Below are 24,243 nucleotides of genomic sequence, written 5' to 3' on the forward strand. Positions count from 1 at the left end.
TATCGAAATCCTACATGGCAAAAATCCCGTCAAGGGAAATAAGCCATTGTTTGACCACATAACCAAAACCTTGCCCATTGAAAAGCTTGACCTTGGATCTCAAAAGATCATTCATCTGAGTGGACACAATGGACCTCTGACGATCCTTTCAAGGGCTCCTAGACCTGGGTCTATGCTCTTGTTCTATCTATAGTCAATACAAAGGTGCAAAGAACCATCTTTCTTCTTCACAAAGAGCACTGGAGCTCCCCATGGTGATACACTAGGTCGAATGCTCCCTTTGGCCAGAAGTTCCTCTAGCTGAAGATGTAACTCACCCAATTCTTGTGTAGTCATATGATAAGGAGCTTTAGAGATAGGCTCCACTCCAAGAATTAGATCAATACTAAAATCGATGTCCCTCTTTAGAGGCATGCCTGGAATTTCACTTGGAAAAACATCTACATACTCCTGTAAGATCAAGTGATCTAAAGTCTTCCTCACAGGATCTTCCTCATCAAGATCATTTACCATAACAGCAAATATCTGACCTCCCTTATGAAAACTCCGCTTCAATTGCATAGTAGAAATCATTCGCAAAGATATAGGCCTTGGTATCCCAACTATCTTCACATTATTCCCTTGGTCATCTTGGCACATAATAATCTTCTTCTTGCAATCTATACTAGATCTATGAGATCCAAGCCAGTCCATGCCCAAAACCACATCGTAGGAACCAAGGGGTATAACCCGAAGGTCAACTGTAGTATCAAATCCTCCTATGCTAAGCTCACACTTATGAACTATAGAATCTGTGGAGACTTTAATGCCTGAGGCTAGTTCCACTTTCCATCCATAATACATGCTATTGCATAGCACAAAAGGCACATGTTTTTCAAATAGACTAAGTTCAATCCTATGATTAGGTTTAAGTAAAATTTTTAGATTTTTGACCTAAGTGTTGAAGCATGAAAAATATGCTAGTAACAGTTCAAGTGTGTTTTAGCTCACATAGTTTCAAGTTTGAAAGAGATACAAATAAAAGTTTAAAGTCTTAGTTTGTTCCAAAATACCCAAAGCTCCCAATGTAGAAACTTAGGTTCTGGTACCAAATGTAACACCCCGCCAAGGGATCCAAAGAATTAACCTAGAATTTCACTAAGTTTCGTAGCATTTTTTTTTACATGAAAGTATATGCCACTTATAACTTATACACAATAATAGAAGCAATAGCAATGTCCATCTAAAAGTAAACATAACATACATAATAGATTACATTCTTTAAGGATCCCTTAACATTGAACTATATCTAAATCAACTAACATTATTGAATCCATCTAATACAGCAACCACATGAAATAATAATGATAAGTCCAATTTTTATACATTAAATTTCTAAATGCTCAATCATCCACTATACATGTCATAGGGTATGAAAATCTTTAAAGAATATACAAATGTGAAATAAGGTACATCATTCTATTCTAATCCATAATACATCAAAGTAAAGATAACTATATGATACACATGATACATCATCATAGAAGATATATACATCCATCATAAAGATCATACACAATAAACTAAGTGCACAGTTCCTCCCAACCGTAAATAGCATCATTAGACCATCGTGGATCCTAGCCATCCCTCCGTGCATAACATTCCAAATCATCGAAGAGATCATCGGTATTAGCATAGTAGGAATGTCACACCTATACATACTACATCATATGCAGAAAGTAATCTAACATGAAAATATAAGCATAACATAAAATCATCTAACATATGCTAATCATCAATGAAAGGATACATATCCACCATCATAAAGGACGTATCAACCACAATGTCTCAAACGGATCTCAAATGATAAGAGTGGAAAAACACTACCACCCGACTGCATGGTACCTAAGTGGTCCACTCCCACCATGCTAAGGAGATAATCTCAAGTCCCAAACAGGCTATCAAAATCACATAGCATAAGAATACTCTCTAAGTCTCAAAAACCTAGAAGTATACTAACTCAAAGGTTCCAATCACAACTCAACATCTAATTCCCAGAGCCACACAAAGACATGTAGGAAACCTACTATGCAAGCAGGAAAGTGTCATCGCATATATCATGTAGAAGTTACCCTGGCAGTTAGCTATACTAATCCTCATGTGACCACTAGTATCCTCTCATACTAACAAGGCATACTATGGAATGCAAGGTCGCAACCATGCATTCTCTCTACTCCCATCCTAGTCTGTACAAGCACTTGAGGCATGGGCAAGAACAAAACAATTATCTTTTTAGGTTCATTTAGTTAGTATTAGGTGTGAATGTTTTTACTTATTAAAAAAACTTACAATGAGTTACCCTGGCAACCTCTTAGGGCCTTGGCCCCCATTGCAAGCCACTTCCTGACACTACAAGTAGATAACCTACCCTAAGCTCATGGAATCATAAATCACCCCAGTCCTATACAAGCGATTGGAAAGAAAAATCAAAAGATAATCCATAATAAGAACATCAAATATCCACAATAATAGCATCAAATCTCCATGAGCAACTGAAAAGCATCCATAGAAAATTATGACAACAATAACTCTCTATTGGCAACTGAAGCATCACTGATAATAAAAATTATTGATTGGTTCTCAATAACCAAAATATATCTCAAATCATACTGATTGAAGACTCCAAAATGGTTGAATCAAAACATGTCATAACATGACATCATAAATCAACATTTCAGTCCCATCATGGTGACTGGAAAATATCCCAAGGATAATTGATTGATGACTCAAAAATGGTTAAGTCAAGTGTCTCATACATATGAATCTCAGCTATAACAATCAGTAGTTACAAACATTAAATAGAGCATTCCATCACATAACCATGGTTGGGTTTATAAAGATCAAAAATAAAACATCATCTTGACATCACAATCATAATCTCCAAGCCTCTGGTAGACGTCCTATAACTAGTCAACACTAGTCAACCCAAAACCCAAGCAAATAGCATGGAGAAAACACAATGCAAGCACATGTTTTGGTTTTTCTAGAATTACATCATTGAATTAAATGTGGAGGTTTCAGTTTCTGTTTCCAATTTTAGATATTGAATGGAAGAAATGTTTTGCACGTTTATTCTAACCCATGTATATGTTTGGTGAATAAAGGTTTTTCTTTATAATTATAAAAATCAATTTTCCAATTATTCAAATAATATTATATTGAAAACATCCCCCATCAAAATTCCAATTAAATTCCATAAACATTTCTTTTCATAATTCAATTCAATTAATTAAATCTATATAGTTAAACTGTAATATTACCAAGTAATTCACTATTATAAAATATAAACCTTTAATACAAATCATTTATCAATTCTAATAATTTAAATTTACTAACAACATACATACATACTTACATATATATATATATATATTTATATATAAATATATATATATATATATATATAGATACATACATATATATATATATATATTTATATATAAATATATATATATATATATATAGATACATACATATATAAAAAAATATAGATATAATTATTAATATGAAATGATAAATATTTAAAAATGTTATAAGAAAAATGAAATGGAGAAATCTGATTCTATAACCACCAAAACGCATACACGTATATATATTAACACTACTACCAGCACGCGGTACCCTGCGGTCGCATGACCTACGCGACAGTGGGTACTACATACCCTCTTTCATCGTAGTGCTTGCGGTAGTAGGTACCCGCGGCGTCAGCAAGTATGGGGTGCGGTTTCCATCCCCCCGACTTATGCAATACAAAATTAATTTTATAATAACATTTGTAATCACTGCGAATTTGGATTTAAAAGAAAAGAAAATTTTCGCAATGATTTTAACATGCAGATTATTATTATATATATAAGTATGTGTATATCAAAATGTATATATATATATATATATATATATATATATATATATGCAGATCTGAAACATGTCTATATCTACACAATTTTAAAGGCTTTCAATTTTAAGAAATTCCATTAAATATTTGTTCTCCAAATTTACCCAATAAATTTTCTAATGGATTTGGCTATAATTTAAACCCTAGCCCCATAATCTCTTCAGATCTTCGCATATAAGATTTTCCAAAATAAATTTTTACTACCCATATTAAGAATGTATACAACCAAAATAGGAAAAACCCTCAAAAAATATAGGGAAGACACGAAGAAGACAGGAAGTACAAGATGCAGAAATAGCATAAACAAAATCACAAGAGTCTTCCTAGATTCTGATGCTAATTCACTTTTCCTCAGAAAAACCTGCAAAGCAAGCTCCTCCCTTCTCCAAAGTTCCCAAGTCCTCCAATGCTCCAAAATGCTCTCTCTAAGCCTCTAGGAGTGCCTAAATATAAAGGACTCTCAAGAACACCTAGAATGTCTCTAGAAACCACTAGAAGGTGTAGACAACTAAGCACGAGCTTTTTCCAACCTTCTAGATGAGTCATAAGGTTGTAAGCACCATGTGCTTAATTGGTGCACTAACCCCCGTGTTGTTGACATATGAGAAATAAAAAGGTGTGTTAACTCCTAGGCAAGCTTATAACTTTTATTTAATTTTTTTTATAACTTTCATTTTAATTTTTAGAACTTTTATTATTATTATTTATTTACTACTTTATTATTATTTTATAATTATTATTAATTTTAATTTCTAATTTTCTTTTATTTAATTCTTTTTCTCAATTAATTCTCATTTAACTAATTATAATCAAAATATCAAAGATCACGATATTATATTAATTTTCTCCAAATAATCAATTTATTAATTAAATCTATTTATCAAGACTTAGTTAATAGAAAATTCACCATAGACCTCTAAGATAAAATATGAAAATCCATCATAGAACAATTCATACAAAATTAGTCTAAAGGGTTAAAAATCACGAATTATGTGGTCTGACACATTCGGAAGGTAAAATATCTAGATACTTGTCCTATCTCTCTAGGAAAATGGTTTTAAGGGTTTGGGATTTGGACTTGAGAATTTGTCTCCCTTCTCTTATCATTGAGTAAATATAATAGGGTATTCTCATCCTGGCAATTCAGGGAAGTCAATACCTAGTACCTACAACCTGCATAAAAACCATGCATGTACATACAATATTTATAATACTAAGCTAAACAGGAAATGAGAGAAAGTGGTGCATCGTGTGCATCCCGACTAGCAGGTGACTATGACTCCCTTCCTTAACCACATCAAAAATTCCATACAATAAGAACAAACACGCACACCATACACATGCAAGTAATCATCATCAATAACTGAAAGCAATATAATGATCATCATCCACACATGAAATGTAAAGTCTAAATGATCTCATCATATATCAACTAAATCTAGAACATAATGTTTGATAGTCTCAAAACAATACCACTAATCCATCAACATAAAGCTAGCCTAACATAGTCTAATAATAATAGCAACAATGTGTCCAAAAAAATGTGAATGAGGGTAGGCACTACAATTCCTTCATATTTGAGACTGATAGCATGAATGATTCATTTATTAAAGAAAAGTTTTGGTTTGAGTCTAATATTTTTGAGCATGCTGATCAGAACTTTCATAATGAGCAAATGGTTGAAAGTGAAGCTAGTTTTTATATGCATTATAAAAGTGAGGATGTATATTTAGTTCTGCCAAGTGAGTTGATTCATGATGCTAATCTGATTGGTGAAACTGATAGAAGAAGTATTTCTAGTTTACCTCATGAAAGTTCAGATGAAAATCAAATTTATGATAGAGTTAAGAAGTTTTGTCAAAGTTTGGTGGCCCGACATCATTGCTTGTAAATAGGAGTAGTTTTCTTGCTTTCAATAAAGTTGTACAAGAGAAGTTGTTACTATTGTGTGAGTAGTCTAATTCTACCATAGATCTAAATCCTTGCCATGCCCACAAGGGACATGCATCCCTAGATAGAGCCACTATTGCGACTCAAAATTAAAGCCCCAATTTTGAGTACCGTCGAGAAATCAAATCCTCAAATACCTTTTTGATGCATGTGTACCCAATTGTCCATTTGAGGCCTAAGAGGTGTTTAATGTTTATAACACCTTGCATTCAGTATGCCTATGTGTTTCATGATGATAAATTTCCATTTTGAGCCACTTCATGAAGTCTTGTTTTGAGCTATTTCCTATTCTAGATTTTTGCTTAAGTGTCAAACAACGACAGGAGGTTGTGTTTGCAATTTAATATCTCGCATCCAATAATGTTTCATGAATCACCACTTTGGGAGTGTTTATTGTCCATACCATAGAGCTTATGTTTCAAAATTTGAGTCCTTTTAAATTTGTTTGACTAGGTTTTGAATTCTTCAAAGTTGGTCATTTATTATTGTCTCGCTAATGCAATTTATTCTAAATTCTAGGAGGCCCTATTTCACTTGTTATAACTTTGATGTATTTGATCAAAATGGTGAAATTCATTTTGTACTACATTTTAAAGGTTAGATACTTTCTACGTTTCATATTTGAGCTTATTATATTTTTTTTTTATCAATTTTCAAACGCAATTCCAAATACAATTTCTAACTTTTTATTGGTGTCAACAAATGCAGATTGGATGGTATCCCTATTTGGGATGTTATAACTTTAAATCCATGATAGGTGAGATCAAATGGATTGTACCACTATGTTGTATTGTAAAAATACTTCAAGTGTGCCAATTTTTAAGTCTTGAGGAATCTATCTGCACACTTTCTCAGGTCAATTTCATTTTCAAAAAATGCTTTTCTATTAGTGCTTTCAATCTGCAAATTTTTGAGTAGCCCACTTTGACCGCTCACCAAATGCATCCTATTATTCATCATGAGCCCAAATAATAGATTTATACTCTGCTCATGATAGTGAACCTACACCCTAGTTATCATTTCCCCAAGTGTCAGTTTATCCAATTTTCAAAGTCAAATCCAAATACAATTTACTATTTTCTAACATGTTTTCTTGCAAGCAGTTTTGAGAGGGAAAATTTGGTAGTTAATATCTTTTGACTAAGAATTCATCATGAGATGAGATTTGATACGCTAGGAGTATATAGATCAAAGAATCAATGTTTGATTTTAGAGCTCGGTAAGAGGTTTGGATTAGTTTTTTAAAATGGTCATAGGACCTCCTAGCACCAAGTTGATAATTTGTAGATAAATGGTAAAATGAGCTCAATTGATTTTTTAGTGATGTAGTAAGGATTAAATTTGAGTTTAATCAATGAAATATGCATATTGAATCAATTTGAAAAGTCAATCGCCTGAAAATGAATTTTTTTTAGCCGGGCCACCATGTGACTTGACTCCTATGATCAAGATATGGCTTTTCATGCAATTAAGGGCCATAAGAATTGTTGACTTGCAAAGATGACTTAGTCTTAATGGAGTCCCTTTTAACAAAAAAAAAAAGTGCTTGGGGAGCCAAAGGAAGGAAAGCACAATGAGAAAGAAAAGTTGTATCTATAGTAGAAAGCATAAACTTGAAGCAGTTAAAGTAAAAAGTGGGTAGAGAGAGTAAGCGAAATTGATTTGCCAAACATCTTGTCTCTTGTCAAGAGGCTTATCTTAACTATCTACATTTGAATCTATATCACTATTCAGATTTCATTGAGAAATAGAGAATTTTAGAGTTGATAATGGGAGTGGCATTGCAAGGGACAGTGGTTTGATGCACCTAGTCCTGATGTATTGAATCTTCTACCCTCTAGATCAGATTCAAATGACAGTGCTCATAACAACAGAAGCTAGGGTATCTTTAGTAATGATGATGAAGAAAACAAGGGTAAATGTATTGGATAGTTAAAAATGATTTATGATCATTTGCATTGATTCAATATATAAGGGAATGGGAGAAAACGTGTTTAGGGGACTTATAGTCCACCAATTGAGCTTGTGACAAATTCTTCCAAAGAAAATAACAATGCTAGTTCATTTGATCAAGAATCCCTGGTAAGCAAGGGTGTGATGATTTATGTTTCCAAACACAATAATACATCTAAAGTTTCCAAAATCATGATAAATAGATATCATAATCAGCAATCTATTTTAGATAGATCATCTAAGTACTCATCCCCTAAAAATAAAATTGCTACAAAAACTCCCAAGGGACTGATGGTAGACATTTCAAGCATTGATTCTAAAGATAAAAGAAGATTTCACTTGTTTAGACCTCATTCAAGTCCTAAATTCATAGGTGTGCCTAGTGAAATTCCTTTAGCAAGACAAGTCAGAGGAGAAATAACAGATGCTGGTAGAAATCATGATTATTTTGTGAGAGTTGAACATAGTGCTATTAAGTGGCAAACAAAGAAAATGAGCTCTGATTCCTCCAGTTCTCTCACATTAGAAGCAACATTGGCAAATGAATCAGTACCTTTAAAATAGAGCTCATCTTAGGAGAATATTGATTCTAATGATTTAAGTCAAAGTGACTCTTTGAATTGTGTCAAAATTCTCTTTACAAGTAATGATAGCTAGGATGTTGGACTTGATGTTCAAAGAAAAGAGGTTACACAACCCAATGGAGCAATGGAAGATCCTATTCTTCCAAATAAGAACATGTAGGATCTAGTTAATTTGAAGGGTATCCCTCACCCATAGTTTTTTAATAGACAAGCCTCATAAATTCATATGCCAATGAATTTTGCACATGTTCCTATCCCTATTTCTCCCTCTACTTTTCCTTCAATGGCATATGGTCCTACCGATCTCTTGGGAATGGTTCATACAAGCCTTCCCATAACTGAACTAGCTTGGGGACTTGGTGGACAACCAACTTCCTATTCAAATATCCAATTTCCTCAAGGATCATAGAAAAAAAATAAAGAAGCCACATGGAGGAAGATTCATGTGCATTGTCTCAGCCACAAAGAGGATAAAGAGAGCAGAATGTTGAGGAGAAACTAGAAAACCACAACTTCAATAGATGAGGCCACGACATGGGAAAAAGAGTTCCCATGTAGCATAAAGGAAGCTCCACACCAAATGATGGTAGGAGCCGCTAGGGGAAGCATTGACTCATGCAAACGAAGATGCCTAATTGTTCTTAAGACATTGAATATGGTTTTATTAAATTGAAACTGATGTCCTGAACAAAATCATGCGCGAGAATGAAGAGTGGACAAAATTTAAGGGAAAAAAAGTGAAAATGACCTACCTGAAACTATAGCCATTGGAAGTATATTAAATATGTATACTTTTGGCGATGCTTCTATTCATTTTTTATAGTGCATTTGTGGTGGAAGGTGAAACGATTATATTTCATGGTGTGGAGTTTTTGGAGTTGGCCATGCCTACTGTGACACTTGCTATTGTGGAGAAGAACAGTTCACTAATATTAGCAAAGAGCTAGACTTATAGATGTGACCTACTTGATCATTTCAAGTTCTATAGAGGGAGGTGGAACCTTTCTAGTGAGCATTATTGGGCTTCTGTTGGATTTACAAGGGTTCCATTGTTCGTGATTGGGGCTCTGTGGTTCATTGCCTTTGGGTTTGTTTTGCTTGTGTTTCTCTACAATCACTTTTGCTATGGGTGGAGGGTGAAGGTTAAACTTCACAAACAAGACCTACACCATTTCACTTTGCATCCTCATAGTTTTCACCTGTGTAGAATGTGCCAGAGAGGAGATTTGCAAAGAAAAAATGTGGGAGGAAGAACAAAGAAGGTCGCGGCTAAAAAAAATGATGATAATACAATTGCCATGTAAGATCCCCACATTGGTTGTGGAATGAGCTCCTTATTTGTTTAAATACACAAACACACAAGAGCCTTGGTGTCTTAAAGACACCACTACTTTTGGAAGTAATAAGTGCATGTGTGGGACTTGTGGTTAGCAATGGACTAAGACCAAAATTTTGACCTAATGTGATTGCATCAGCATGAAGCCTAGACAAGTAAAAATGCACCAAGTGTCAAGCAAAATTTTAGACCAAATGCATAGGATGATGTGACATGGCTAGATCGAGTGGTGCATGCTTGCCTACATTATAAAGTTGCTTGACAATTAAATAATGTGGGAAAGTGCCTATGTGACATGTGTTAGCAGGCCCCGCCCAAAGAAGATGTGACAGGTTCCAACAAAGTAATGAGATGGCAAAAGATGTGGACCCCAAAGCAAATCAAATGTTGACATGTGGCATCCATGGACAAATCATAGCAAGTTCAAGTAGACACATAGGATTACACCATGTGGTGCATCCTACAGCTGGCACATTCTCGCATTACGAAGATGTGCAAAAGATAAGCAAAGTGGGGAAGCACCTGGGCATCACGTGGTAGTGGGCCAAGGTCAGATTCCACATAGTAGTTTGGTTAGCATGCTTAGGTGTTGATGATGTGGTAGGTGACTATATAGGCAAGCCAATTGGGTATTGCCACGTGGTAGCCTGGTCAAACTAGGTTTGACCCAAGATCCAAGGATGAGAGAAAATTTGAAAATGGTAGAAAATAATTTTAAATATTTTCTCATAAAAAATGCACATTCATAAACTTTCAAATTCAAAACAAATATTTTCTAAAGTTTATACTTTAAGAATTTTAAATTTTTGAAAATTTAAAAGTGTAGAAAAAGTTTTATAGTAGAGGGTATAATTTTCAAAATAACATTCTAGGAGTTTCTGACAAGTGAATATAGGCATATTATATATTGCCAGAATTAGGAGAAAATGAACTTTCTAATTATGAGGTTAGTTTTTCACAGGAATTCACTGGTTTGAGTTATAGGTAGAGATGTAAAATTTGGGACCTTCCCAGTGAAATGGACTAAAATTGAAAACACAGTTATAGGCTTGGTAAAACATGATAAGGATGTAGTTTGGGTTGATTTTGATCACCTTTATTTAGTTTAAACCCAAATTTTTACCAGTATTTCATGAGGTTTTCAATTTTTTGGCAAACAAAATGGTTTTCATCATTGAATAGGAGATATTTCAAGTTTGTTACCAAAAAGTGATGAAAACTAAATCAAATCAGATGGGTAGAAAGATGAAAGAGGTTGTGCAACTGCAAGGGATGGAATTTCAAGTTGACACGTGTCATCTTTAGATTAGATCTAGGAATTCATCCTCTTCTATATCATTCTTTCTTTCATCCATTGTAGAGGTTGGTTCCAGTTTTGGAGAAAAACTACTCACTGCTATGATACCATGTGTTCCAATCTTGAGTTTTCATAGATTTGTGAAACCAGGGTTCCAATCTTGATGTTTTCCCATTACTATGACACCACATTTTTTTCTTCAACATACTTTCTCTTGTATGATACTAGTAGGAAAGATAATACAACTAGTTCAGATCTATTAGGTGTTTTTCTGTTTCGATTTCATGCATTTGAATGTATTATTTCAAAGAAATGAATACGAATGAGCCAGGATTTCTTTAGTTTCATTCTGATTCTCATCTCCTATCTCAGTAATTTGCAATCTTATGTGGTCTAGGAACAAAGAACTGAGACCCATTTGCATCCCCTTATGGTTGTATGTTTGATGTAATTTTTTGTTGGAACAAAGGACCAAGTAAATGCTTGATGCGTTTGATAGTATTACAAGTTATTGGAGAAGGATATTTCATGAGAATGAGGTCTTAATAGACACCGATGTCTAATTCACAAAGTGATAGGATAGATCTGATGTCTAGGTGTATGGAACATGTTTTGGATATCACAGATGTATGTATTAAATTCATGAAATTGCTGAATAGATAAGGCACTGATTAGTTACAAGATTACTTGTTCATGCTACTGCATATTTGGGGTTATGCTGATAATCAACATCAATAATCAATTGTATTTCCCTTTTATGTTGAAGAGCTAAAAGTGCTTCCCTCACTCAGCTTGTGAATTTCATAGAGTTTCAATTTTCTACTGCATATCTTTGTTATTGCATAAGTATTAGGAGATATAAGGGTTTTATTTTCTTTTTTAGATTTAGGGATATGTTTAGCACTGGTACCATATTAATTGAATCTAAGGTCCACCCGCCTAAGTTTTGCAAAGCTGAAGTAGAAGAAGGATCAACCCTTATAGTTGGCCTAGTTTCTAAAAAGATATGTTAAAGATGGGAGTTAGCTGTCGCTAGATGTATCTTATTCTCATCATGGTAATTTGAAACCTTTAATGTTTCAAAACACCAAAAACATCCATAGTGGAGTAGAAAGTGGAAAAAAGGATTTGATACTATCCTCACAACTTTGAGAGTATCAAAAAAATACGCTCATCATCTGTCTTTTTTTTCCCACATCCCTAAAAAACTAAATGCAAAGATTTGAACTTCATTATGATGTCCTCAATTGTGGGAAAGTTGGTAGGAGTCAATGTAGTTGACTCTACATCAAGTTGTGGTGCCCAAAACTCATTCCCTATGCCAAACAAGTTGTAAAACTTGGTCCAACTAGCTCGAGGAGTATTCAAACCATCAATGTGAAATAGGAGACTATTAGAGATGTTCGATGCAATCAAACCCATGGCTTTATCCATTTTATTTCTATTTTGAAGAACCTCAAAGAAATGTTGTAGGATAGGTTGATTTTAATCTAGATATGACCATAAGCAACATGACATAAGAAGTCAAGTTATGTGTTATTTGCAATTGTGGTAGTTGTGTGGTGTTAGCCAGGCCAGAGAGGGGTCCAACATTAAGAGAAGAAGATAGAAGTAGAAGATTTATTTCTAAATTAAATTATAGAAAGGAAAATGCACCCCTATAATGTATAAATATATGCCTCGTAAACCAAAGAAACAACTAAAAAAAGCATAGAAACTTAGAAGAAAACCTAGATGCTAGATGCAAAGAGGTAGGAAACTAAAGCCTCTACTTCAATATTAAAAATAAGACCACAAATGACCTAGTCATCAAACAAAACTAGCATCATCATCTTTGTCTTAGAAACAACTTTCTATCAATATTTCATTTTTTGAAAATGAACATCATATGCAAAATTTATGGCCAAAAAACCAAGTGCTCCTCCAAATAATAAATTCTTTGGAAAAATACAAAGACAAGAAAAAATTTGACAGTCATATGACCATCAAGTTTTTGTCTACCAACAAAAAAATCTGGTTGCTAGAAAAAAAATTTATCGCTGAAAATCCTCGCCAGAAAAATCACCTTGTGGAAAAAATATTATGGGCATCAGGATGGTGACATCATTTCCAAGTTGTTGATGTTAGCACTGGTGGCAGTGGCCTGCTGATGGTTGTAGCTACCTGATGATGAGGTGGTGGCAATGGTGGTTGATGAGCAGCGCTACAGTAGTGGTGGTAACAAGATGGTGGTACACCAATCACGACAGGGCGCAAGCGAGGTCGAGGTGGCATGCTAGTTGTGGTGGTGTGTGGGTAGTGTATAAGTGATGCATGGGTGGTGTACAGGTGGTACGGTGGCTACACACCTAAAAAAATTTAAAAGAGTGTTTTTTTTCTCATTTTTTGATTTGTACGACATAGGGAGGCAATAAAGAATTTCTAGAGGCTTCTGTGGCCAAAATTGACAAATTTTATAGGGATTTTGACTATACTAGGCCTTCCGAGCACACTAGTAGCATCTGTTTTTGCCCAAAGTGAACCAAAAAAAGTGCCTCCTACAGATTGAAGAAAAAACCCATGAAAATATGGGTTTTCCATCTTCAAATCATGGCTTCAAGATCTATAGACCAAACAACAATAGTGAAGCTTTGATACCATGTAGAAGTTGAAAAAAAAAAACTTCATAGTTCACCAAGAACACTTGAATACAAAATAACTTGCTACTGAAAAGAAACCAAAGAAGAAAAAGAAAACCTTAGAAATCTTAGTGGAGTGAGAGCAAAAATGTGTTCCAAGATGTAAAAAAAAATAATTACAAGAGTTCAATCTTAAAGGTTAATAAAACCCTAAAAAGGGAAAAAAACTAGGTTGCACATTATAATTAATATAAAATATTAATTATATGCACCTAAGAGATAGCTTAAGTAAACTAGAGTAATAAAAAACTTAATGAATTAAATCAAAGTGATCTAATTAATAAGTGTAAACAACTAATTACTCTAACATTACCTACAGACAACTTGTATAAATCCAAAAAAAAAAAATTCAGCAAAGAGTCCATTTCATCTTTCATTATAAACTCCCACTAAATCTTAGTATCCACCTACACAACTTCATCATAACATTCAAGTTCACCAGCATTTGTGAGTAAAATAGATTACAAAGAAGGTGAGAATCTTTCTGGAGGTCTACTTAGCCTTGTTGACCATCTAACATTCACTAGAGTGTGTGGTATTTATTGTTGCACATCATGAGGAATTGATGGAACATCATCTTTTGGCTTGTATCATCCAACACTACATAATCATCTTCTTTCTTCTCATGTTGTTGTAACAGATCTATGTACAACACTTTCTAATTGAATATGAAACCCTTGCTTCTTATAGTTTTATAATAATCCCAAAGCCTATAACCAAATTTATCAATGCCATCTTCAACAAATACACCTTTCTTTTTCTTAACATCTAGATTAGTTCTATTTTTAGAATCTATTTGAGAAAATTCTTCATAGTCAAAGGTTTTGAGAAAAGAATAACTCACCTTCTCACCGGTCCATTTTTCCTCTAAAACACCACATCCCAAATAAGTAGAGAGACCTCTATAATCAAATATATAGTAGTATTGATAGCCTTCAGCCACATGTCTAAGGAAAACTCAACATTTAATCTCATGCCCCTTGCACACTCCATTATTGTCTTGTTTATGCATTCAGCCACTCCATTTTCCTATGGAGTCATTGGAACAATTTTCTATCTATGAATACCATTATTAAAGAAACAATCTTCAAATTTATGACTCTAATAGTCACCACCATTGTCAGATCTAAGACATTTAAATTTCCTACCAGTCTCATTTTCAACCAAGCATTTTCATTTCCTAAAAGTTTGAAATAAATTAGATTTATGTCTAAGGAAATAAACCCATACTTTGTAGTTGCATCATCAATAAATGTAACATAATAATGAGATCCACCAAGGGAAGATGCCTGAGCTAATCCCCATACATTTGCATGCACAAGCTCTAATCTCTCACTTTTCCTTTCCTTCCCACTCTTCACAAAACTCACTCTCATTTGTTTTCCATAGACACAATTTCCACATAAATCCATATTAACACATTTCAAACCACAAGATAATACCTCTTAGAGTTTACTTTCCCTATTGTTATTTCCAACAATTGGTATCAGAGCCTTGTTCTAGGGGAGAAAATGATCTATTCTAGGCAAGATCAATTTTACTTGAACAAATAATTATTCAATTTCTTTCCTTGTTCTAATGATAATAGTGGTAGTGTTATGTCCTTCTCCCTTTCTTAACATTATCCTATTTTGGCATGTATTCATTTGATTCCCAATCCTTCATATAAATCTATCAAGAAGAAAGGTTTTCCCTCAATTCTTCTATTCTCCAAGATGAAGATATGTAAATACTATCAACACAATCAGTTGGTATGAAAAATATTTTATCAAGTGCATAATAATGAAGTGGATAGCTAGGTGTAAACCATAGAATCTTGGAAAAAATTGTTAAAAAAAGTGGGTAGGGAGAAGCTCAAAAATTCTAAGAGGGAAGAAGGATTCATTTTAGACTCCTAACAAAAAGAAGAAATAAGGGCTTGAGATAACCCTTTAAACCCTAAATTTGTAAAAAAATTTATGATCTACATGGACTCACCTAGAAAGGTGCAAAATAGAAAGATTAGAGGGGACAGTGTAAGAGCTAGAGTTAGCTAGCTTAATCTAGGAGACAAAGGATGAAACTTATTCTTACACATGCCTATAAATTCAAAGCAGCTAGGGATAATATCACATGAATTTGTACCCAAAGAAAGGATTTAGGTGAAGCTATGGAGCTGGCCAAAAATATAATTAAAAAAATAATTCCTAAAATGATAACTAAGGAAAATGCTACAAATATAAACAAAGAGTTGACTATAGAAGAGATTAATAATGCTATTCTCAAAATATCTAATGAAAAATCCCTTGGGCCTAACAGATTGACAATAGAGTACTATAACTTAATATTGATTGGATTGGGACAAATCTCCTATACATCTTCTCGGTGGCAATCCAAAAGGGCACCTTGGGGCCAAGAATCAATGCATGACTTATTAAATTAATTCCTAAGAAAAGAGATAGGAATCTCCTCAAGAATAGGAGACACACCACCTTCTAAATATCTCATACAAAATCCTTGCTAAATCTCTAGCAACTAGGATTGAGAATATACTTCCTAAGATTATTAATGGTACTTAAACTAGTTTTGTCAATGGTGGGTACATACTACAAAACTTGATCTCCTGCTAGGAAACCATGGGACACCCTAAAAATTTAGGAAAAAAGGGGGTACACGATATTTATTATGAAAGGAATATGAATTAAGAGAATGAAATTTTATTAGATCATGACCCTTGAATGTCTTGGCTCCCCCCTCCCCCCTTCTCTACAATAGTTAAAACCTTGCCAAATGGAGTTTTGGTAGCTATAGAGATCAATGGGGGGAGATCAAGATATTTTAAACTTTCTAGACCTATTGGACAAGGCTACCCTCTAGCTCCCTCTCCTTTTTTAATTGTAATAGAATCCTTGCATTACCTTGTTAGGGGTGACTCTATATTTTCTAAAGTAAGAGTCATTCAACTCCCTAATAATGATGAAATCACTAATATTTAGTTTGATGATGACACCTTTATTCTTTACAACCTTGAAGAAAAAAACCTAACTAATATCTTGATAAATTTGGAGGTCTATTTTATTTGGCCTTAGGGTCAAAGTGTCAATATCTCAAAATAATCTTTCTTAGTTGGAACCCTAACCCTCTATTCTGATGGGATAGATTTGTCTTGGAAAAGGAGGGTCTAGATCACATTGTCAAATACTTAGGGATACTATTTGATGGCAATCATAGTATCGGTGACACGTGGAACTAGATAGAAGAAAAGGTAATTGTAAAACTCAATAATAGAATAAAAACTTCTTGGATTTTGCTAGGAGAAATCAAATATATCAATTCATTATTTCCTCCTACACCATATACTACTCATCTACTTGGTTGTTCAATCAAAACCAAATTTATTTTTGTGAAAAAGTAATTAGAGACATTGTTTGGTCAAATGGTTAAGGTAATAAGAAGACTCGTGGTCTAGGAATGTTGTACAAAGTATAAAGAAATTGGGGACTTATGTCTTTAAAGGATAGGTCTAGCATCATTAAATCTATTTGGAAAGGATAGAAATTTGTTAGGAAACTATTGGGTGTAAAAACTCCTATAAAGGGGGGAAAATTAATATGTTGAAAAAGGTCAATTTAGTGGAACCTAAAGAGTGGAGATAAACCTGTTATGCTAGTCGATGGTTGCTTTGCCAGAAAATGGGTAGATAAAGTTACATGTAATTTCCAAGTTATTATACACCAAGAAGGATGGATTCTTTGGGACACTCTCAAAGTGTCTTTTTAGATCCCAAATTCCCATTGTATATATTTTCTATCCTTTCTTCTTCCCTTTTAATATTTGTCTATCTCATTTCTTTCTAGACTTTTAATACCTATTCATTTTAGCTACTCTCGTTGGATAACTCCCCTCTTCACCTTGTTAAATCCAAATATATCTACAACCTTCTTACTCACAACCTGAACATTATTTCTCACCTTAACTCGAAATGGTTGTAGGACCTATCTATTTCTGTTTTAAATAAAGTGCTTGTTAGGCTTTGGAGAAGACCACTAGAACCCAAGGTTACCTATGTTTTGTGGAAAATATTTTTACCAAAAATTATCATTTAAGAAACCTAGAGGTGACCTTCATATTTATACTATTTTCAAGAAACCAAAATTAGTATTTCATGCCTTATTTTATTGCATATTTTCCTCATGAATATGGAATATGCTTGGTGTCTGCTATCACGAATATTTTAATAATATGAAAATTATTACTACTCAGATAAATGATAAAAAAATTGTGATAGTTTCTAAACTATTTTTACTTCTTCTCTATTGTGGAACATTTGAAAGATTAGAAATAATGATTTATTGGCTAGGAACACTAGATTCCTTATTGAGTCTCTTCTAAGATTCATATTTGGTGATGTTTCTTTGCAAATCACCACCTTCATCTTTCAAATAAAAAAGAGCACATTCCTGTGGGTATTGAAAGAAGGAAAGACCACCATTGACAAAAAAAATATTTTGTATGGTTACACCATTGTGGAGGCCAAAGAGGACTTTGAAGTCACTCTAGTAGGGATTTTATAGCAGCTAAACCAAAGTGAACAACAAAACTATAAACATTTAGAGACACCAAAGAAGGAGAATCAATGGAGCAGAGACTTGGGGCCCACAAGAAACACATATGTACCCCCCAATACAATTGATTCTAATTCTTACTAGAACATACCATGTGATTATGGTGAAGGAAACATTGATGACATAATGTTTAAATAAGTTTCTTATGTAGTAGCAACCCATTAATAATCTTGTTTTACTTGGTGTTAACTCTACACAGTCCCAAACATTCTAGTGATCAATTTCTTATTGATATGTTTTGATGTATAAACTCTTACGTTTTAAATGATTAACAATAGAAAAAAATTTAAATATTGAAATAAGAGAAGTATGGCATGTTGTAATAACTCACAACTATTTTTAACATTGCAATCTTATTATGGGTATTTAAAATAATTTTCAAATTAAAATTTAATAAAAATGGTCTTTCAAACAATTGCCAATTTATTTTAAAATTATGAAAAGTTGACATTGAAGAATTATTCTACTACTCAACTTTCTACCTATTAGTTTTAGGTAGCATGGACAGCTATTTGTCCATATGTGATTAGTTGGAAAGTAATTTTTAAAGTTACAACAAATATTTGTTAATTAATTGACTCCTTCTAGAAGCCACTAGTAACCTATTGGTTATGTTATTTTAATTGAGAAGCAACTAGAAACTTCTTGGTTGAGTTGTCCTGATCAAGAAGCAACTAGAAACCTCTTGGTTAAGTAGTATAAAAGGGGGTCAAGGGAGGCATGTGGAGAATAGATTAGTAAAAAGAATAAAAAGAGTTGTAGAACATTTTTCATGTTAGGAAATTAGTTTACAGTGATAGAAAAAAGTCTCATAGTGTTAGCAAGGGCACAATGATAGTGTTGGGGATAGTAGTGAGAATATCAATAAGAGAAATTAGGAGGTTGTCTGAATTCTGCCATTGAGAGGCAAGAAATTTTGTATCTCTTCATTTGTTGAAGATAATATATTTTTCATCTATAGAACTAATTTTCCCTTAGGGGTTTCTTTAGGGATGATTTGTTCGAAAATATTGTATTCTTTATGTTCTAAATTTCTTTCCATATTTTATTGGTGAAGTTGCATTTGTGTTATTTTTTTATATTAGTTGTGAATTTATTATTTTTTGATATTAGCTGTGAATTTATTTATGTCAGTTTAATAATCATTTGTGATAGGAGATTAATAATCAATGTCTGCAATAGCATTAATTTTCACATGATACAAGAGCTATGTTGAGGGTAGAAGAGTTTTTCCCTAGGAAAGAAACTAAGGGTTTATATAACCTAGTGTGATCTCTTCAAAATTATTATTGCTTTAATCCCTTGAGATGGCTTCAACTGGTTTGAGACATCAGGATAGATTGGATGGTGCCTTAAATTTTAGTGTTTAGAAGGCCATAATTTCTTTATTGTTGGAAGAGAATGGCATCAAGGATTATGCTGCAAGTGTTGTACCTATACCAATGGATGCAACACAACTTGCATCATATAAGAAGGAAAATGCCAAGGTGAGGAGGATTATCCTTGATGGTATGTAGGATCATATTGTTCCACATATCTTAGAGCTAGAAATGGAAAATAAGATGTGGGATGTCATTCTAAATCTATACTAGAATGCTAGCACCCATAGGAAGATGATTCTCAAAGAGGAGCTAAAGAATATCTAGATGAATTAGGGAAAAAATGTTACAAGTTACCTCACCATGCATAGACTTGTCAAGGATGAGTTAGCAGCTATTGAAGATGGTCTCAATGATGATGAGCTAGTGAGAATAGCCCTAAATGGCTTTTCTAAACAATGGAGTGTCTTTGTTCAAGTTTTCACTGGATGAGATACCTTGCCAAGTTGGGATTGATTATGGATGGATTTCACTCAGGAGGAGTTTAGACTAAGTCTTGTTAATGGGGCCAACAAGAGTAAAAAAAGTGAGGTGGAACAAGAAAATGTTGCCCTAACAAGGAAAGGGAAAGCAAAGAAGGGGTCTAGCAAAGGATATAGCTCAAAAAGTGAGAAGAAGAAGAAGGACCTTTCTAAGGTCAAGTGCTTTGGATGTCATGTTTTAGAAAAGGAAGAAGGAAAAGAAGTGGGTGGTAGCTTTAGCAAGTGTAGAAGAACTCTTTAGTAGACTAGAAGATGAGTCTACACTTATAGCTTGTATGGTGAGCTCAACCTCAAAGACTATCTAGTATATAGATAGTAGGGCATCATTTCATATGATAGGAGTTAGAGTGTACTTCTCCAGTTATAAGGAGGAAAACACCAATATCCAAATTTCTATGGGAAACTTGTTCAAACTCAACCAAGTTAGGAAAGGGATTGTTCAGTTTAAGAGGGAGAAGGGAAAGATAATTCTAGTTCATGATGTGTTTCGTGTGCCAAGATTAGGTATGAATTTTATTTTTGTATCTTCTCCTCAAGATAGGGGGCATCATGTACTATTTAAAGGGACACATGTGTTGATTAAGCACAAGGATTGGAAATCACCCATAACTATTGGAGTTAGGAGTGGTTGCCTTTACAGGTTGTAGTTTGATACTCCTAAGGCACTCATGATCATCACTAATACTAGATATCTTGGAGAGCTATGGCATAGGAGGATAGGCTATATTCATCATGGAGCACTCAAATTTCTTTTTGAGACAGTGATAGGTGTTCTAGAGGTGAGCACAAAGCATGATGATGTTTGTAAGGGATGCATTTTGGGGAAATTTGCGAAAGCATCTTTTCTAAGGAGTGACACCAATTTTGAAGGCATTCTTGATCTAGTACATTCAAATGTATGTGGACTGATGTCAACAAAGTCTATCAGAGGATACATGAGCACTATGTTGTACTTTTATTGATGATTTCTCTAGAAAGACCTAGATATACTTCTTGAAGAACAAGGATGAGGTCTTCAGTTGATTCCAAGAGTTCAAGGCTCTAGTGGAGAACTTGGCAAGAAAGAAGATAAAGGTTCTTCAGTTAGACAATGGAAGCAAGTACAAAGGAAATAATTTCCAGGAATTCTATATTAGTGAAGGAATCAAGAGATAATGGATTGTTCCTTACAATCCATAGCAGAATGGAGTTTCTAAGAGGAAGAACCATTCTATATTAGAGGTGGCAAGATCTATGCTAAATAACCATGATATGCCCCACTACTTATGGGCAAAAGCATTAGTACAATAGTCTACATTCAAAATAGGATTCTACATAAGGTACTAGGGAGGATGAAACCAGATGAAGCTTTTAAGGAAAGAAGCTTGATGTTAGCCATTTTAGAATATTCGAGAGTTTGGCATATTGTCATATTCTAGGTGATACATGTACCAAGTTAGATTAGACTACAGAGAGGGGGTACTTTTTTGGGTACAGTGAAACCTCAAAGGCATATAGAATTTTTATCCCTGAGACAAGAAGAATTATTGTTAGATGTGATGTTAAGCTCATGGAGGACAATGCATTTAGAAGTTGTAGAGATTTGCTAGTAGAAGCTCCAAGGCCTAGTCAAGGGAAGCAAAGCACAAGTATAGTTACTAGTACAAGTGCAGGCTCAAGTGGTGAAGATTCACAAGGCATGGAGAAATAGGTGCAACAAAAAATACATCTAAAAGACTTAGAGGTTGGTATTTCATCCTCTAGAGTTGGCAACAAGAACCATGAGGTTCAAGAGACACTAAGGGATACTTAAGAGTTTGTGGGAGCTCCTAGGAAGAGTACTAGATAGTAGAGACAACCATCCAAGTTCAATGACTATGTGGCTTTAGTTATTCAATTGGTAGATAGTGAACTTTCTATCTATCAAGAGGCTATAGAGCATCATGTATGGTAGGATTCTATGATTAAGGAGTATTCCTCAATAATGCAGAATGATGTGTTAGAGGTAGTTCTTAGACCAATAGATTGGGCAGTTGTTAGATCACGCTAGATCTATAAGATAAAGCATGGTGCATATGGTAGTATAAATAAATACAAGGCGAGGTTTGTGGCCAAGGGGTTCTCTCAGATGGAGGGAATAAACTATGAGGAGACATTTTTTCTAGTGGCCAGGTATACTTCTATACGAGATGTTATCTCCTTTGTAGCATAGATGGGATGGTAGATCCATCACATGGATGTCAAGACAACATTCCTTAATGGTGAGCTAAAGGAGGAGGTATACATAGAGCAACCAAAACATTTTGTAGCACACAACAAAGAGACCCATGTGTGCAGATTAAAGAGTGCATTGTATAGACTTAACCAGGCTCCCAAAGCATGGTATGATTGCATTGACACATACTCGTAGGAAATGGGCTTTGTGAAGGGTGAAGCGGATGCTAACCTCTACTACTTGGTGGTTGGTGGTGAGATCCTCATTCTTGTTCTTTATGTGGATGACTTATTTCTTATAGGTTCACTAAGACTAAAAGAAGACTACAAGAGGGACCTTGCAAAAGAGTTTGAGATGAAGGACTTAGGACTTATGTACTACTTTCTAGTCATGGAGGTGTGGTAGATAGATGAAGATATTTTCCATGGTCAAAGGAAGTCTTGCATTGAAATCTTGAAGAAATTTAGGATGGAGGATAGCGAAGCCATGTCTACACCCATGATCATGAATTGGAGGAAGGTAGATACATCTAAAAAGAAGGATATATATCCCACCTTATATAGACAGTTGATTTTTTCACTTATGTATTTGGTCAACACTAGGCCAGATATAGCATTTGCAGTAAACTCTCTTAGTCAATTCATGGTTGAATGAAAGAGATTGCATTGGATAGTGACCAAGCATGTATTGCATTACTTGCATGGTACAGTTGAGTTTGGGATCAAATATGTCCAAGGTGAAGGTATCAAGTTGATGGGCTATATTAATGTAGATTGGTCAGAAAGTACAATAAACAAAAGGAGCACTTTGTGGTGTTGTTTTAGTTTGGGATCAGGAGTTATATCTTGGATCAACAGGAAGCATAAATTCATGGTTCTAAGTTTAGCAAATATAGAATAAATAGCAACTAGCATGGTGACATGTGAAGTTATATGGCTTTGGAAGTTGTTAATAGCCTTGTTTGGTTAGAAGGTTGAGACTACCGTGATACACTGTGATAATTAGAGTTGCATCAAATTATCTAAGAATCTAGTATTTCATGGTAGGTCTAAACATATAGAAATTGGATATCACTTCATCAGAGATTGTGGACAATGGGGGCTTTTTCAACTATAGTACATACCTAGAGAGGAGCAACTAGCATACATTCTTGCAAAGGCATTGGGAAAGGTGAAATTCATCTTCCTCAAAGATAAATTGGGTGTCATGTAGAACAAATTCCTCGCTAAGAGGGAGTGTTAGTTTTAGGTAGCTTGGACAACTATTTGTCCATATGTGATTAATTGGCAAATAATTGTCAAAGTTACGACAAATATTTGTTAATTAATTGACTCCTTCTAGAAGCCACTAATAACTTATTGGTTAAGTATTTTAAATCAAGAAGCAACTAGAAACTTCTTAGTTAGGAATTAATTAGAAACTTCTTGGTTAGGAAGCAACTAGAAACTTATTGGTTGAGTTGTCTTGATCATGAAGCAACTAGAAACCTCTTGGTTAAGTAGTATAAAAGGGGCTCAAGGGAGGTGTTTGGAGAATAGAATAGTACAGAGAACAAAAAAAGCTGTAGAAACATTTGCACTGTTAGCAAATGAGTTTGTAGTGATAGAAAATAGTCTTGCAGTGTTAGCAAGGGTGCAGTGATAGCATTGGTGATAGTAGTGGGAATATCAATAGGAGAAATTAGGAGGTTGTCAAAATTCTTCCAATGAGATGCAAGGAATTTTTTATCTCTTAATTTTCTGAAGATAATATATTTTCTATCTGTAGAATTGGTTTTCCCTTAGGGTTTTTCTAGGGACGATTTTTTCGAAAATATTGTCTTCTTTGTGTTCTAAATTTCTTTCCGTGTTTT

The sequence above is a fragment of the Cupressus sempervirens genome, chromosome 7 (assembly GCF_028749045.1).
Source record: "Cupressus sempervirens isolate cs-2001-9-10 chromosome 7, ASM2874904v1, whole genome shotgun sequence".
Taxonomy (NCBI): domain Eukaryota; kingdom Viridiplantae; phylum Streptophyta; class Pinopsida; order Cupressales; family Cupressaceae; genus Cupressus; species Cupressus sempervirens.